Source organism: Triticum dicoccoides, chromosome 1A (assembly GCF_002162155.2).
Source record: "Triticum dicoccoides isolate Atlit2015 ecotype Zavitan chromosome 1A, WEW_v2.0, whole genome shotgun sequence".
NCBI lineage: Eukaryota > Viridiplantae > Streptophyta > Magnoliopsida > Poales > Poaceae > Triticum > Triticum dicoccoides.
The window spans coordinates 7,076,804-7,092,399 of NC_041380.1; positions in this window are offsets into that span (position 1 = coordinate 7,076,804).

The window sequence follows — 15,596 nt, forward strand, 5'->3', positions numbered from 1 at the left end:
TCGCGCCCGACGGCCAACCGATTGAACCACTCTGGACAAAGAGCGCATTTGTTGCTCAGTGCGGGGTTCTGGTTAGGGACAAGATCCCGATAAGCATCCAGCAATGGTTTAAGCCGGCTACAGAAGACCCTGAGGTGTCTTATGTCAATGATATGCAGAAAAATGATCTTTGGACTGAGCTGAAGTCAAATTTCACCCTACCGCCAGAGGATAATCCAGAGAACCCAGTTAAAGAGAAATTAATCAAGTCTTTTGCTCTTAAGAGGATGGCAGAACTATTCAGGAGGTGGAAGAAAGAGCTGAATAAGTTTGTCGAAAATAATGAGACACCAGAATTCAAGGGCAGATATGAGAAGATCAGAGGTCACTGGCCCATATTTGTGGCCCACAAGACATCGGAAAAGAGTAAGAAGATGTCGGCGACAAACAAGAAAAATGCTGCGAAGAAGATGCTTCACCATCGCACGGGGTCAGGTGGCTACCTCGTAGCCCGGCCTAAGTGGTCCAAGGCTGAGAATGATCTGGTTGATAAAGGGATCGAACCAGAGACAATTAGCTGGCCAGACCATTGCCGGTCTTGGTTCTTCGGGGCTAGCGGAACCTTGGACCCTGTAACAGGGAAGTGCATTTGGACGAACGATCAAATGGACATACCAGTCAGGAATCTTAAGCAGTATATCAAAGCAGCGCAGCAGGGGAAGTTCTTTCCAGATAGAGAGAACGATGAGCTCACAATGGCCCTCAGGAATCCTGAGCACCCTGGACGAACACGAGGCACGCCAGGCTCCATTCTGTGGAAGGTTGGGTTTCCGGACGCAGGCGGTTACAAATCCCATGAGAGGAGGAAAAAAGTGCAGCAGACCCAAATGCAGGCACTGCAAGCAAGGGTAGACGCGATAGAGGAACGAGAAGCAAATCGCAGCAAACGTACTGTCGAAGCCTCCCCCGAAGCTACCCCGCCATCTCAGCGCAGAAGCAGCGTGGATTCCACCGAGCTGCTTCAGCCGGAGCATGCCTTGATGGCTCCTGCCAGCTATCCCGTGGATGCTATCACGGAGTCTCAAAATTGCCACCTTATGACACAATGGATAAATTTAAAGGTCAAGGCGACTGTTGGCTCTGTTTATCCTACTGAACCCGGCGCAACTTTTCACTGCCGGCCGATTCCAGAAGGATATGCTAGGGTGATGGTGGATGAAATAACAGAGGGATTTGAGGACATCCAGCTTGACCGCCCTACCGGTGAAGGGGAGACTCGGCTGGGGTCTGCTCTGAAGACTCCATGCCTATGGCGGAAGGAGCTCATCAACCTTCCGAACTGGACGCCTCCGCCTCCTCCTCCTCCTCCGGCGAGTCAGGGCACTCCGCCTCCTCCACTGCCTCCTCCTCCGGCGAGTGACGATCAGGGCCCTCGGCCAGCTCCTTCTCCGGCACGTGGCGGCACTCCGCCTCCTTCTCCGCCTACGCCGACGCGCCCGAGCAGCCAGCCTCCTCCTTCTCCGCCTCGTCAGCAAGGGCGGAAGAGACCTGCCGCTGCTCCAGCTGCTCCGGCGCGTCGTAGTCCTTCTCCTCCGCCTCATAAGCAAGTAAAGAATACAACCGCTCCGTCTGCTCAGTCGGCGTCTAGCAGTACAACCCGAGGCGGGAGGACATACAGATTCGGTCCTTCTCTGAAGACTCCAGAGAAGTTACCATATGAGAGGACCCCGGAGGAGAACGCCGAGATCGCGCGAACCGAAGTGGATGACTGGTTTCAAGGGTTGAGAGCAAAGAGACATCCACCTCCGGAGGAGAAGGTAGATCCGGTGAAAGTGAAGCGCACTCTGGCTACCCTGGCAAAACCACCCAAGTCTCCGCCGAAAGGCAACTATGAGCGCATTATTGCAAAGACATGGGCCGAAGCGGAGCACTCGGGAAGTACAGTCAGTGATCAAAGGCTGAAAGAACGACGAGCAGCTGGGAAACAAATTGCCCAGCTCGGCGAACAAGTGAAGCAATCGTGCTCCCCCCCTCAAGGTGCCTAGCGACATCGTCGATCCGAGGATGGTGCCCGGTTATGGCAATGTTGACGATTACCTGCCCGACGATGTACATTATGATACCATGGAGGTGCAGATACACAGATACGAGTACGGGAAGCCTCTCGTCAAAGATGAAAAATCTTTAACAACGATGATGCGAAGATTACATGATTGGTACTTGAAAATCTGCAGAGAGTCTGGGGGGAGGAGTACTTTGTATGCGAGAGTTAAACCGGAGCATGACCTCGTTGGAATTGAACTGTTGCCTATTCCATTTGAGGAGTTCTATCAGTTTTTCAATCAATTGGCCCTCGATAAAACAACGATCACCTGCTACTGTCTGTAAGTACTACTACTTCTGTCATTAAGTCTCTTTATATAGCTCATCTCTTTCATTGCATGTATTTATAATTATCCTCACTATATTATGCAGAATGAAGATCGCCGAATTGAAGAAAAGACAAATCGGTGATATTGGGTTCATTAACACATATCTCATAGATGCAACTGAGGTTCAACATCGTCCCGGAGATACCGAGGCCAACTTGCTACGATCATTCAAAAAAAATGAAAACAAAGATATAATACTCTTTCCTTACAACTTCAAGTGAGTGTTACTGTCTTGTGCATATTCGGTTTCCCTTATATATTAGTCCAGGTTATAGTAATGTAATTGATGAGTTATGCATGCGTGTGCAGTTTCCACTATATTCTCCTAGATATTAGGCTTGAGCAGGGAGTAGTAACCGTCTTGGACTCTAAACGAAAAGATCCCCAGGAGTATGCGGACATGACTGAAATCCTCAAGAAGTAAGTTAAATTGATCATTATCCACCATATCAGCAACTTTGTTCATTTCCTGATATCAAGTAATTGTTTTCTTTGTCCGGCAGGGTTTGGAGAAAATTCACCAAAACAGTTCCGGGACTGCCGAAGGAGCTGGAATTTAGACACCCGAAAGTAAGTACTATAGTAGCATGTTCCGCGCATCTCCTAGTGATTCAAGCGCTAGTTTCATCAATACCATTTAGCATTCTTGCTTATCAGTTTAATTGACCTCTATTTCTTGTAAAGTGGTTGTGGCAGGAAAAAGGGAATGATTTCTGTGGATACTACGTCTGCGAGTCCATCCGCCACACGACCTGTGAGTGAGGCGGGTACTCTGACGAACAATATGAAGTACGTAAATAACAACATTCACAATTTTATTTTATTACCATCATTTGTATGGAGTTTCATTCATTCATATATATATGTATTGACCCCCTTCTTCAAATTAGATGTTTCGGAAGCGGGATGAACTCCAAGCACCAGCTCGCATGCGAGCAATTCAAGAGGAATTGACGGCATTCTTTCTTGACCAAGTGATCGCTGAAGACGGAGAATACTATGTGGACCATGAGTCCGTATGATTATATTTGTAAGAGATAATTATTGTATATATGTAGCCGGTAGTGTCGGATAGATATACGAGAACTTGTTGTTTGACCAATCTCTCGGAGAAGGAGAGGTGGTTGATACCACTTCTCTTTATATGCATATATGTTCATGACGATCTTCTGTTTCCTTCGTTTGCTTACTAGCTAACTAGCATGTCTAGTCCTCTCTATACGTATGTATAGTACGTAGCGTCGACTAAGCACGGGCGTAAGAGAAGACATTTCTCTCTATTAATTATAGCTAGCTAACACAATATATGAAACACCTAAATTAACCCCCCAAAACCCCCAACCCCCCCCCTTTCAAAAAAAAACAAAAACCCCAGCCACAGAAATGCTGACGCGTGGATGCCTATTGGTCCCCATTGGTGCCATCAATCGGGACCAAAGGGTCTCCTGCCTGGGCTCTGCGCACTGCCCACGTGGAGGCCCATCAGTCCTGGTTCTGGATTAAACCGGGACTAAAGGTACAGGGCATTAGTACCGACACTTTAGTCCCGGTTCAGGAACCGGGACTAAAGGCCCTTACGAACTGGGACTATAGGCCCTTTTTCTACCAGTGAGGCGAGCATCTCCATCGTTCAGGCCCGCGAGCGGCCACGGCGACTGTGTCCTCTCACCAGCTGGGCGGCGTTGTCGATGCAGGTGACTCAGTCATCTAGCTTTGAGGTGACACCCTCCACGCACCGGGGCATGGGGAGTTCCAGCGCCGACGAAGGTAGGATGTCTTTGGATGACATCGTCGTCCATGCATGAGTACTGGACAAGCGTGTCCAAGGGAGCAGCACACGTCAGAGCTGAGGGAGTCGGCGGTGGCTTCAGGCGAGTGAGACGGGACCGTGATTAGCTTCACCTGTCGCGCAGTGGCCGTGACCTGTGCCGCCCTGGGGACGACAATGGTTGGCGACCAGGCGAATCTACATGCATGGTTGTGGGGGCGAATGCTCCCACTCGATTTTTTTTGGCCCTCTTATACTGGTCCGGGATACTCAGCATTGCCCCCACTTGAAGGGTGTCGGCGGTGGGGGGTTGTCAGCATGGGTGTTGTGGACGGAGCCGAAGTCGACACGGATGCCGGTGGTTTCGGGAGAGCATGCCAGGACGTGGATGAAGTCATTGCAGTCAGTAGAAAAGTGACCTGGCCTCCAGGTAGAAGATGAAAGCGTTGACGGCACATGTGTGTGTGTTCGGAGGAAGCCGCAACTCCTCCTCGCGTGTCTCCCACTATGACTCGCGTGGGTGGTGTGCTGGTGACGGCAGGCGACTCGCCATCGGGATTTCTTGATAGGAGACGATAGGATACGCTGGCGATTAGTTTCCTAATTAATAATTAGATGCGTTCATGATTAGTTATCTAATAGGATGCGTCCGTCATTAGTTTTCTAATAATTAGATGCATTTGCTGATTAATTTCCTAATAGGATGCGCACGGCCACCACCTCTAAAGTGTGCAGTCTCCACCTCAGCTCCATGCAGCCATGCTGTACACGCACAGTGCCACCCATGCATTCATCTCTCTATTCTGACCTCCGTCGTTTCCCCTGCAAATGGTCTCGACTGGGTAAGCAAGCTCGACTGGGTGCATCTCTCTGGCCTTCCCGTCAACGCAAGGTAGGACGGCGGGCAAGTACCTCGCCTTGGAGATGCTTTGCACGCCTTCTCGTCCGCCCGCTTGAAGCGAGCGCACTGCCGCGAGGACAGCTTCCGTCCACCCGCCTGCCCCTGCCCACCAGGTGTTTGTGTTTATTCCAACAAGGTTCGCCGTTCCACCACAAACTAGCCACGAGGTCAGCTAAAATGAGCCAGTTCCCACATTTCACACATCTTTCAAAGATGCATTGGACTTCGAGTGATGGCACGTATGCACAACGCTGGAATAACATGCATATCAAGTTCTTCTACTACTTGAAAGTTGGTTGTTTTGGATAATTCAAGACCAACCTTTTGGCAAATGCAATTTACGTTCAACCATCTCCATGGCACCATCTCTTCTTACTGTGAATTCACTACAACATAACACAATATGCAAGTAGGATGGTCGCATGATTCGCTAATATATAGTCGCATGATTAAAAAGACACTTCTTAAATGTACCATTTGGTGCGAGTCCATCCGCCCCACCTCTCCTTTTTCCGAGCTGGAGCTCGTGTCTACTCCACCAGATGATGTGGTGATGACGCAGCAGTCAAAGCTGCATTCATTTCTCAAATGATTGGACCTTCTGCACTTTGGCTGCCGGCGAGGAGAACAGAAACGTGGCGTACAACCGCCAGGTCTGGGGAAGCGTTTTGCGACACCACACTTGAAGTCTGCTTGGATCTCCCCCTGGGGTCACCCCATCTCCATGGCACCATCCATACAACCGGCATGTGCGCTCCCAGTGGCGGAGCTAGCCAGAATCTACTGGGGGCAAAAGCTGAAATATGAGTGTTTGGGGGGCAAAAGCGTACATAGCTCCGCCACCGTGCGCTCCCCTGCACCATCTGCTGGATTTTGAATCTGCTTTCTTCCTATCAGTTTTATTTTAGCATCAATAAACTAGTGAGCTTGGCATTGTTCAACCGGAACCTTACTTGGCACTGTTCAATATTTGAAACTTACGGGGCATTCAGCAAGGTCAGAAACGCGCCCGACAGGTTTGTAAATCTGTCCAACTTATACTCTTGTACTCTTGTATAAGTTGGTCACTGTAGATAATTCAAGACAGCTTATTTAAGTTCTTCATATACTCTTGTACTCTTGGAGTGATGAAGCGTGCCGGGCAGGTGTGGGCATATCAATTTCTTTTACTGTTGTATAAGTTGTTTACTACTGTAGATAATTCAAGACAAATCTGTTTTCAAATGCAATTTCCCTTCAACGGGAGACTCATTCCAACTTGTTGCCATTCTTTTCATGTGAATTGACTTCAACCTAACATAGTATATTTTTTCCATCAATTTGGGTTTGGCAAGGAATCATAAACGAAACATGCAATTAGGATGGTAACATGACTCAAAAGAGATGATAAATAGTTCTTGAGTGGCTTGCTCAAGACATATCCCATGATCACAATTTATTTATTTATTTCCAAAAAAGAGTATATATAGTCCACTATCTTAGGGTGTGAAAGTGAATGCCATATGTTGCCGGATTTGCTTCACTAGTAGAAAACATGCCTTTCATTCTAGCCGGATCGGAGCAATAGTCCCGGTCGCGTTACGAACTGGGACTAATGTGAGCAATAGTCCTGGTTCGAGCGGCTGGGACGTTGGATGGGGCTCGGCAGGCATCAGTCCTGGTTCGAATGGGACGATGCCCTTTAGTCCTGGTTGGTGTCTCCAACCGGGACTAAAGGTCCGTCTTCAGTCCCGGTTTTAGAACCCAACCGGGACTAAAAGTTTGCCTATATATATATCCTCGCTCCTGCCCGCCCTCTCCTCTGTTTTTTCCTCGTAGAAGGTGGGAGGTGTGTGCTACTTTGTTTTCCCTTCCTATGCACAAGAGGTGCTCAATGAAATGCCTGAGAGCATGATGCCACTTGAGTTCACACAAAACAAACACGATATGTGGTGCCCGAGCCATAATTAAGCTTTCTCCTCTTTCTTCTCCTCTGTTCTTCCTCCAAGCTCTCGTCCTCGTCCTCACCGCTGTCGACTGGCAGACAGGCAGAAGTCCCTACAGAGATGATAGTCGGCGTGCGGTAGCCAGTAATGCGTCCAGCATGGGCCCAAGACGTGGGCCCAAGACGGTCACGATCCCACTGTATAGAAAGGGGATGCAAATGCTGCAAGAAAGCAAGGAATTTGAGGAACGAGTCAGTTGCCTGCCGTGTAAAGATCCACTCAACTACCATTTTATTACGAGTCGTCCATAGGGTCCATGTCATCACTGCAAAGATTAGCGAGAATAAGCGGTCATTGTGGCTGGTCTGGATAGCTCTGGTCTGGATAAATTCTGCAAAGTCCAGGGCCTCCCAACAGCGGGTGCCTATCTTGTAAACCTCGCATCACTTTTGCTTTTCTTTCTCTTTTGAAAAATGATCAAGTTTGTTCATGGCCCTCTTTGGTTTCGTCCACGGATTGTCGATCTCTCTGACGGGAAAAAATGGATTATAGTACATCAACAACCATTGTCGATGTCTCGTGTAGTCAAATCTGTCACTGTATTGACAAAGTCGAAGTCACCGTCACACTAAGACTAAGTACGTCGTGGTGAATCAATAGTCACCGAGCCCAGGTGCATATGCTTTGGGAGTTGACTTGCCATACATTAGGTTGGACACCGCACTTGTTCGACTCCAATTCATCACTGGTCAAGAATCAAAGGTCCCTTCTCACACGCAATCCTGGACGTTCATACTGATGGTTGGGCGGCAATGCTGGTTTCTGTGCAGATGGCTGTGGCATATGTGAAATCAGCCCTTCTCAGGAGGAATTAATACAGCTTCAACTTGTTGGAAAACTTTGCTGTACTCTGCAGTTGGGAGCCCTGCAGAAGGATGTTTTTTATTTTTTTTCCGATAGAAGGCCTCCCCGATGGCTGCTGCTCTGCTCTACTCTTATCGGGGAATGACTTGTGCTTGCTTCTGCAGCTATACTGTACTGCAGTAACTGTAGCAATTGATGGAGAAATAGTTTGGGCCAGCAGTGTGGAATGACTACTTGGTGTGAGTCTGAGTCGAGTGGAGCATCGCTGGATCACACCAATAGTTTGGGCCGGTCAAGACGACATGCTCTGCATTTGGTTTTCTGCTGCTCGTTTCCTTTGGGTTGGTGTGTATAACAGGGGTCAGCAGCAGTTTAGTCTTCCCCTGTTCGCTGTAGCCCAGTAGGTGTTGTAAATACTAGGCTAGCAGGTGGTACTGCTCCAGGATGCAACTCATGTGAACGGCCATCACCATGACCAAGCCCACTATCAAAGATGATGTCATCTATCCATCTCGTTCAACATTTGTGAAGGCGGTTTCTAATCCCGAGACCAAGAAATTTAAGCATTTCACAAAGGCACGAAATTGGAGTGCTGCAAGCTAGGTCTGAAATTGCTCGTGGTCCTTCTCATTCCTAGAACAACAAGGATGCCTTGTCAAATATCATGACATGTTGTCTGATCCTACACACCATCGTATCATCATTGAGGATGACAGGGATATTCCAAGCCCCAGGACCATGAAAATGTTGGCTCAACTATCAGGCCAAGCAGGCACACAAACCACATTCAAGCATTTCTTAAGGTGTACAAGAAAATTGAAGACATGACCTCTCATGACCAGCCATGTGAGCATCTCATTGAGCATCATTGACAGCTAGCTAGGAGATGGTGTGTCTATGTTTATTTCAAATTCATTTATTGTTACTTGGAAATTTGTTTCATTGGATTTTTAGTTGTATTTTTATTATTTGCTAATTTGGATTATATGTTGTACTTGGATTAATGGTTTTTAATAATGTTTGCTGAATCATTCAATTGTTTCATCTAAATGGAACTATAGACTAGAAACAACAAAACAAAATAAATAAATGGAACCCACATTATGATGATTCTGTGTTTGCGCGCAGCCTCGAAAAAATTATGGAGGCTATGAATATGGCGTGCTAGAGTTACTAGTGATACCCCCCCTCCCCCCCTCGCATGCCAATGATAATGTATTTTGTACATGCCACCGGTAACCGCTTTTTTAGTAGTGCAACTCGGCAGCATTGTCGGGTCTACAACTGCACACGGTGAAACAAGAGACCCAATGGTAGGGCATAGCCAGCAGGACACCACCACCACCATCATCGCAACACTGTCGGGCGTATGGCCATACACGGCAGTGTAGGACACCAGCGGCATAGAGCCAGGAGAACAACAATGGGGGAAGAATGCATGAGTAGACGACGCCATATCAATGATGGGCTTGGGCGGTCGGCTATGTCAACGTCTTGGTGACGGAGGTGAGCGGACTTCGCTGGCTTGGCCTGTATAATGTGGGGTGCGACAGCATCCGACGATGACTTCTCATCAAGGTGACGACCCATGATGCATGGTGTCATGCTAACCGAGGAAAAACTAGAAGGGACGGTGTATATCCGGGAGACGTAGGGAGACTCTCAATGGAGGGAGGGAGGAGAATGGGAGGGAGATGAGCGGTAGCTAGGCGGTCCGAGTGGCGGGGAAGATTTGGTTGAGTGGTGCTCAACAGTGATACATAAGGGAGGGGAGGGGAGGGAGGGGAGGGTTTGGGTCAGGGGACGGTTGGTCGAGCGGTTATAATGCCCCTTGAGGTCACTATTGAAAAGCTAGCAAGGTGTCCTCTTAATGGTGTCACCGCTGCAAAAGACTCCTTCCCCGAGCTTTTCAAGTTGGCCTTCAGAAAAAACCTCTCGGTCCAAGACGCACTGCACAATGGTAGATGGATGAGAGGCCTTCAACGTATCAACTCAACTGAGCTGCTTCTCCAATTCCTCTCTCTCTGGAACCTGGTCTCCAACACGTAGCTTTCGAACCACGCTGATGGTATACGCTGGAATCTCACGACAGACAGTCAGTACACTGCCTCCTCTGCCTAGGCAGTGCAATTCCTCGGCCGCATCCAAGCTCCTATTTTGAATCAAGTCTGGAGACTCAAGATCGAGCACAAGGTCAGATTCTTTATTTGGCTGCCGATGCAAAATAGACTGTTTTCCTTTGATCGGCTCAGTGCTAGGGGCTGGCCAAACCACTCGGTTTTCCCTTTATGTGATCAATCGCTGGAGTGCACGTCTCACCTATTCTTGTTGTGTCCTTTCGCGAAAGAGGTCTGGTTGCGCACAACAGCCAATTCCCAGCAAGCATCCAGGGCTGCCCTTTCCAAGACAACGATTGTCGATTGGTGGAGCAATTTGTGCAACATGGACAAGACCATTGCGACCTACATTGTTTGGCACATCTGGAAAGTATGCAATGGCCACATTTTCCAACAACATGCGGTTTCGGCGGTAGATACCTCTATCTCTATGAGAGAAAGCGTTGGCCTCCTTCTAGAGGCGCGAGAGATGTAGCGATTACTAACCTTTGTACAACCGTCACTGCTCTCACAAACGGACCCACCCCCCACCCCCCTACTCCTGTTCTATCTGTAACTTGTAATTCTCCTGCCCTTTACTTAATGAAAAAGCAGAGCACCTGCTAATGTTCCTTAAAAAATGGTGTCACCGCTCATGGGATAAACTTGGCAACCGATTTGTGATGGTGATCTATTACTGATATGGCCTCCCGAGCAAAGGTAAACCACAACCATTGGCCAGTCATCTAATGGCACATCAGTGTTGATTAACCAGCATAGCCATCCATGTGTCATTGCTTATCGGTCGTTGTTGTCTCTTCAGTGCTACTATCATCACTGACAAGTGGTTACTAACCGTTTAGTGCTGATGTGTCAAACGTAACATTGTTTGTAGTAGTGATCCCTCTCAACGGTCAAAAGTACATCTAGACAGTAGTTCGCCAAGTGCGCAATGTGATGTCGTGTATATCTCAATGGTATGCCAAAATAGACAAGCAACCGTTAAGCATGGATAAGTATTTTTTATAAACAAAGAACAAATGAGGATGAAATCATGTGCAAATTGCGAAATAAAAAAATTACTCTTTTAGTTTTCATAACTTGGTATCGAATTAAACTATATGATACATGGCGTGTTGCTATGGAGTCATTCGCGATATAATTCAATAAAATTTGGTTTATATAACACAAATATTTGAATTATTAATATATAAATTAATACTATATGCTGTATTTGATCATTGTATATTGGAAGAATATATTTATGCATAATATGAGAAGCATAATATAATGAAAAACTTTTCCCATGCATGTTGTGGTGGCCTCTTCATAAGGTGACACTGTGGTGAGATAAGATGTGTACATGTTGAGATCAATAGAGTAGTGGGGGTCGGCTAGCAACGAAAAACTGTTTTCCATGCATGTTGAGGTGGTCCTTTCATGATTTGGCATGTGTGGCGAGGTGACATGACATCATGTTAATATAAATAGGGGTAATGGTGATCAACTACTACTAAATATATACAATTAGATATAGTACTAATTGTCGGTTCAGTTAGCTAGCTGTTTTGATATGAATACAAACAAGAGGGAACAGTTAGCTCTTGGTATTGGAACTTGGAAATGATTTTTTGTATCATGTGCCCAATTTGAAAATGACTTCATGCGATACTAATGGATAACGGTTAGAGCAACACGTTACTCGTGTAATAATGACAAGGACCTGCTGAAGGGGCCTATTTAAGGCTTCATACGCAGTGGAGTGTATAGCTATGTTGTAAGAGCTTTCCTCTAGATGATCGATGTCCGAAACATGTTTATGATATTTAACTTTCTTATTATGCCCATGAGGTTTGTATATTGAGATATTGGAGGAACTACCACACATTTGCAAAGCAGCCATGGCTACTAAGATAATGCTTTTGCTTCTTCTCCTGCTCCTCTCCTTGTCAGAGTCCACCACCCCTTACAAAGTGTTAGATTTCAACATGGCGACCCAGAGCATCGAGCAGGCACGGGCTCCTCGCCTTCCTGTGGTTCCACAGGCGAAGAGGATACTCGTCCAGGCGGGAGCAGATGTGCTGAAGCAGTCTCTCGTCTCCTTGATGAATGCACTCACGGACGTCCTCAAGACTCGCTGCATCCTAGACACGAAGGCCAAATCTGTTGTTGCCGTGCGCTTCCACGACATGGGCGAGCAAGTCCACTGCTGGCCCAGTCCCTCTTGCTGACGAACTATCCACCCGCAGTATAACGCTAGCCACAACTAGCTAATCGATCTTTCCGTGGATATGTAGTACTAGCACTAGTACTTCTAGCCGGAGCAATCACACAGTACGTAGGCAACCTAGCAATCTATCTATGCTTCAATCTGCTGGACTAGACACAAGCAAGGCAAGCGAACCTTATTGTTTGATGGCCACAGGGGGTGCTTCTTTGTTGCTTTATATTAAAAAATCTGTACCAAATTGAATAGTTTGGTTGGATGAATACAATCGATCTAGAACGTTGTTCATATACAAAATCCACACATGTTCTGTTGATTTTGTACATGAACAGTCATTTACTATCAATAATTTCCCATTTTGTGCCTCAACATTCTCTAATATTTCATTCCTAATCTTTAAAGGGAGCTGAAAACTTGACTAAAGTTCTTGCAGAAAAAGAAGAGAACTCAGTTAAAGTAAGTCAATATGGATTTTTCACATCTTTCATGATGCAATGAATCTGGAAAGCTGTCTGTTTTTTACTTGGTAGTCAATTGATGTTCGTATGAATGAGGTGGCCTTTGTTTGGGCTACTGCTTCTGATTCGCAGGTTCTAGCACTTTCACCAATGGAATCACAAACAAAGAGCAAGCTTCCGAACGGGATTCCTCCAGAATCGATTCTACAAATGAACTGTGAGTGAGCCCAAAGTCGGAAGCATGAAAATCGCTCATTCCAGAACTTCGAAAACCTATTTTCGAATCTACCCAAAAGCAAAATGCACTATAGGAAGTTTGGTCACTTCGGATCATTCAAGATTAGCTTGCTTGAAAATGCGTTTATCGTTCGACCACTCACTCATTTATTAACTTTTCACCATACATGCATGTAGAATACATGGTCACATGCTAAAAATGTAATGACAAACAATTACTGAATGATAAATCACATTCTCACAATCTCACAGTATATGAGTTTCATAAAAAGAGCTAACAAAGATGAGAGATGTGTAAGTCTCGTATATACCCATGCCTTGGATGTCAAGGTGAGTGTGATATGAATTTAGAGTTGTTTGTGTGTTTAGCTTTAGTTTATACAAAATATTGGAGGAAAACAAAAATGTGAGAGCCAAGGGGGTGAAGGGAAAATGAGTTTATAGCCACAAGCAATGTCTTGTTTTGGTTTGCCCACTATCAAAAGTTGGCGTCCCATTTAGCAGGAGCTATCCTCACAGTTATAGAACTAGGAACCGCGGAAACCTTTCGTAGCCTCGATGGTGTAGGAGCCGTCGATGGTGAGTTGGACATGAATAGACAAAGGAGAAAGCTGCACTTGAATATATTAACGAATCTTTCTTCTTTTAGCCCTTCGGATCGAGAAAACCTTCTACAATGGTACAAGGCCTAGCCAAAAAGTTGCCCAATGGCATAAAGTAAATCATCGATGAAGTCAAAGCAGATGGCGAACCGATTGCTCCTGCAAAGAATGCCCGCAAATTTATGGGTCAATGCGGAGTTATTCTTAGGGACAACATCCCGATCACCGTTCAAGAATGGGATAAGCCAAAGGAAGGTCGAGGAGTTAGTTTGTCGACGGAAGATTAAAAAAATTGCTTTGGGATATGCTCATGTCACATTTGAACCTACCAGAGGGTTTCACAGATCGCGAACAGTTCAAAGTCAAGAAGTTTTCTCTTAATAGGATGGCCACATAATTCCAAACATGGAAGAAAAGATTATGGGCTGACTACGTCAAGGCAGAAAAGAGGAGTCCAGAATTCACTGGAGCACTAGAGAAGGTAAAAGATCACTGAGACTTATTTGTGCAGTTCAAGAAATCAGAAGCAGCTAAGGAACGGTCAAGAAAAAAGAAAATAAATGCCGACAAAAAAAAGTTTCACCATATTCTGGGGCCAGGTGGCTACAAGACTGACCTGCCTAAGTGGGAAGAATCTGAGGCCAAGATTATTGCTGCCGGGGTCACTCCGAAAACAATGGGTTGGCCCGACAGGTCCAGGACTTGGTTTTATGCGCATGGGGAAAAGTTGGACCCAAAGACAGAGGAGATTGTTGAACAGGCAGGTCTTAAAGAAGGCTCGGATGCTTTAATTTAAGCAATAGAAGATGCTCGAACGGTGGTGTTCCAACCCAAAAATTGCAACAACATCTCCAGCCGCATCGCATACTAACACAGTCGTATTTCGATGTTGCTGTTCCGCAACAACGTTGTTGTTGCAGAAATTTGGTGTGGACATGGACGCACGGCATGGTGATGTGACTGTTGCTAGCGCTGGTGGTGCCAGAACGGCGGTGAGATTATTGGGACTCCACGCCCGCGTGGCGAATCTCGCCAGATCCGATCGCCGGTATGGATGCGCTCGCGATGACCATCTACGGGCAAGAGCACTCGGCCTGGCTGCTGGTCACGATTGCTCAGTGTGCAACGGACCATTTGTTTCAGTGAGGCCAACTGAAACAAGGGTTGGGTTGCAAGAACCGTACTAGGATAAAGATTGCTTCTGAGTCATTCGATCCAAATCAAATCCAACGGCTATGGAGAAGATGGACGCACACACAAACATCCACCGGTTGAGCGATGGCGTTTTCCATATTTTATATAAAAAGGTCTAAACAATTATTCTATGGTCTACCGGAGTAGACGAGTACAAAGACAACTCCACTGGAAACAAAAAACATGAATCTAAAAGTAATCTATCTCTAAGACGACATGCATAATGAAACTAGCTATAGCTAGACATAGCGCGCTAATACATAAATTAGCTATGTAAATAATGAGGCCAGCCGTCTCCTCAAAGTCACGGATGGATTGTTGGTTAGGCAGTTGAGCATCGCGGCCTGCGCGGTGGTGCACGCCAAAGATTCGATCTTGTCCAGCCCCGAGCATGCAGCAGCCCACGCGTCCACCTTGTCCACGCATTCGCCTTTGCCCTCCTGCACGCAGCGTTGTTTGGTAGCTCTCGCGACGTCGAAAGTTATTTTTACCACCGACCTGTTGATGTCGGCAAAGGATTCTTCCAAGGACGATGGTGTTTCTGCGCTCTGCCTGTCCAAAGTGTCCATGGCGCGCGATGGCCGGCTGTGTTGATCGAGTGAAACTGTGTGTCGATGTCGATCGTCGTGGCCGGGAGGACGGACGTGCTTGATCTTGTATTTTATAGGTGCACGTATGGCTGATAGGGGTAGATGAATTCGGCACCAACTAGGACTTGTGTTGGTTTTGGAATCTATTTCTCACGGCCGACCGATAGCTCTTCCATCCCAATCTTAGGCGGAGAAGGAAACAAACTGTCAAATCGGTTGTTGTAGTACGGCCTACGGCTTCTTCTTTCCTCTTCCACAAATCTGCTTAAGCGTACATACAAGGCATCAGAAAAGACGAGTCCGGCGTACAGGACAGATACAAC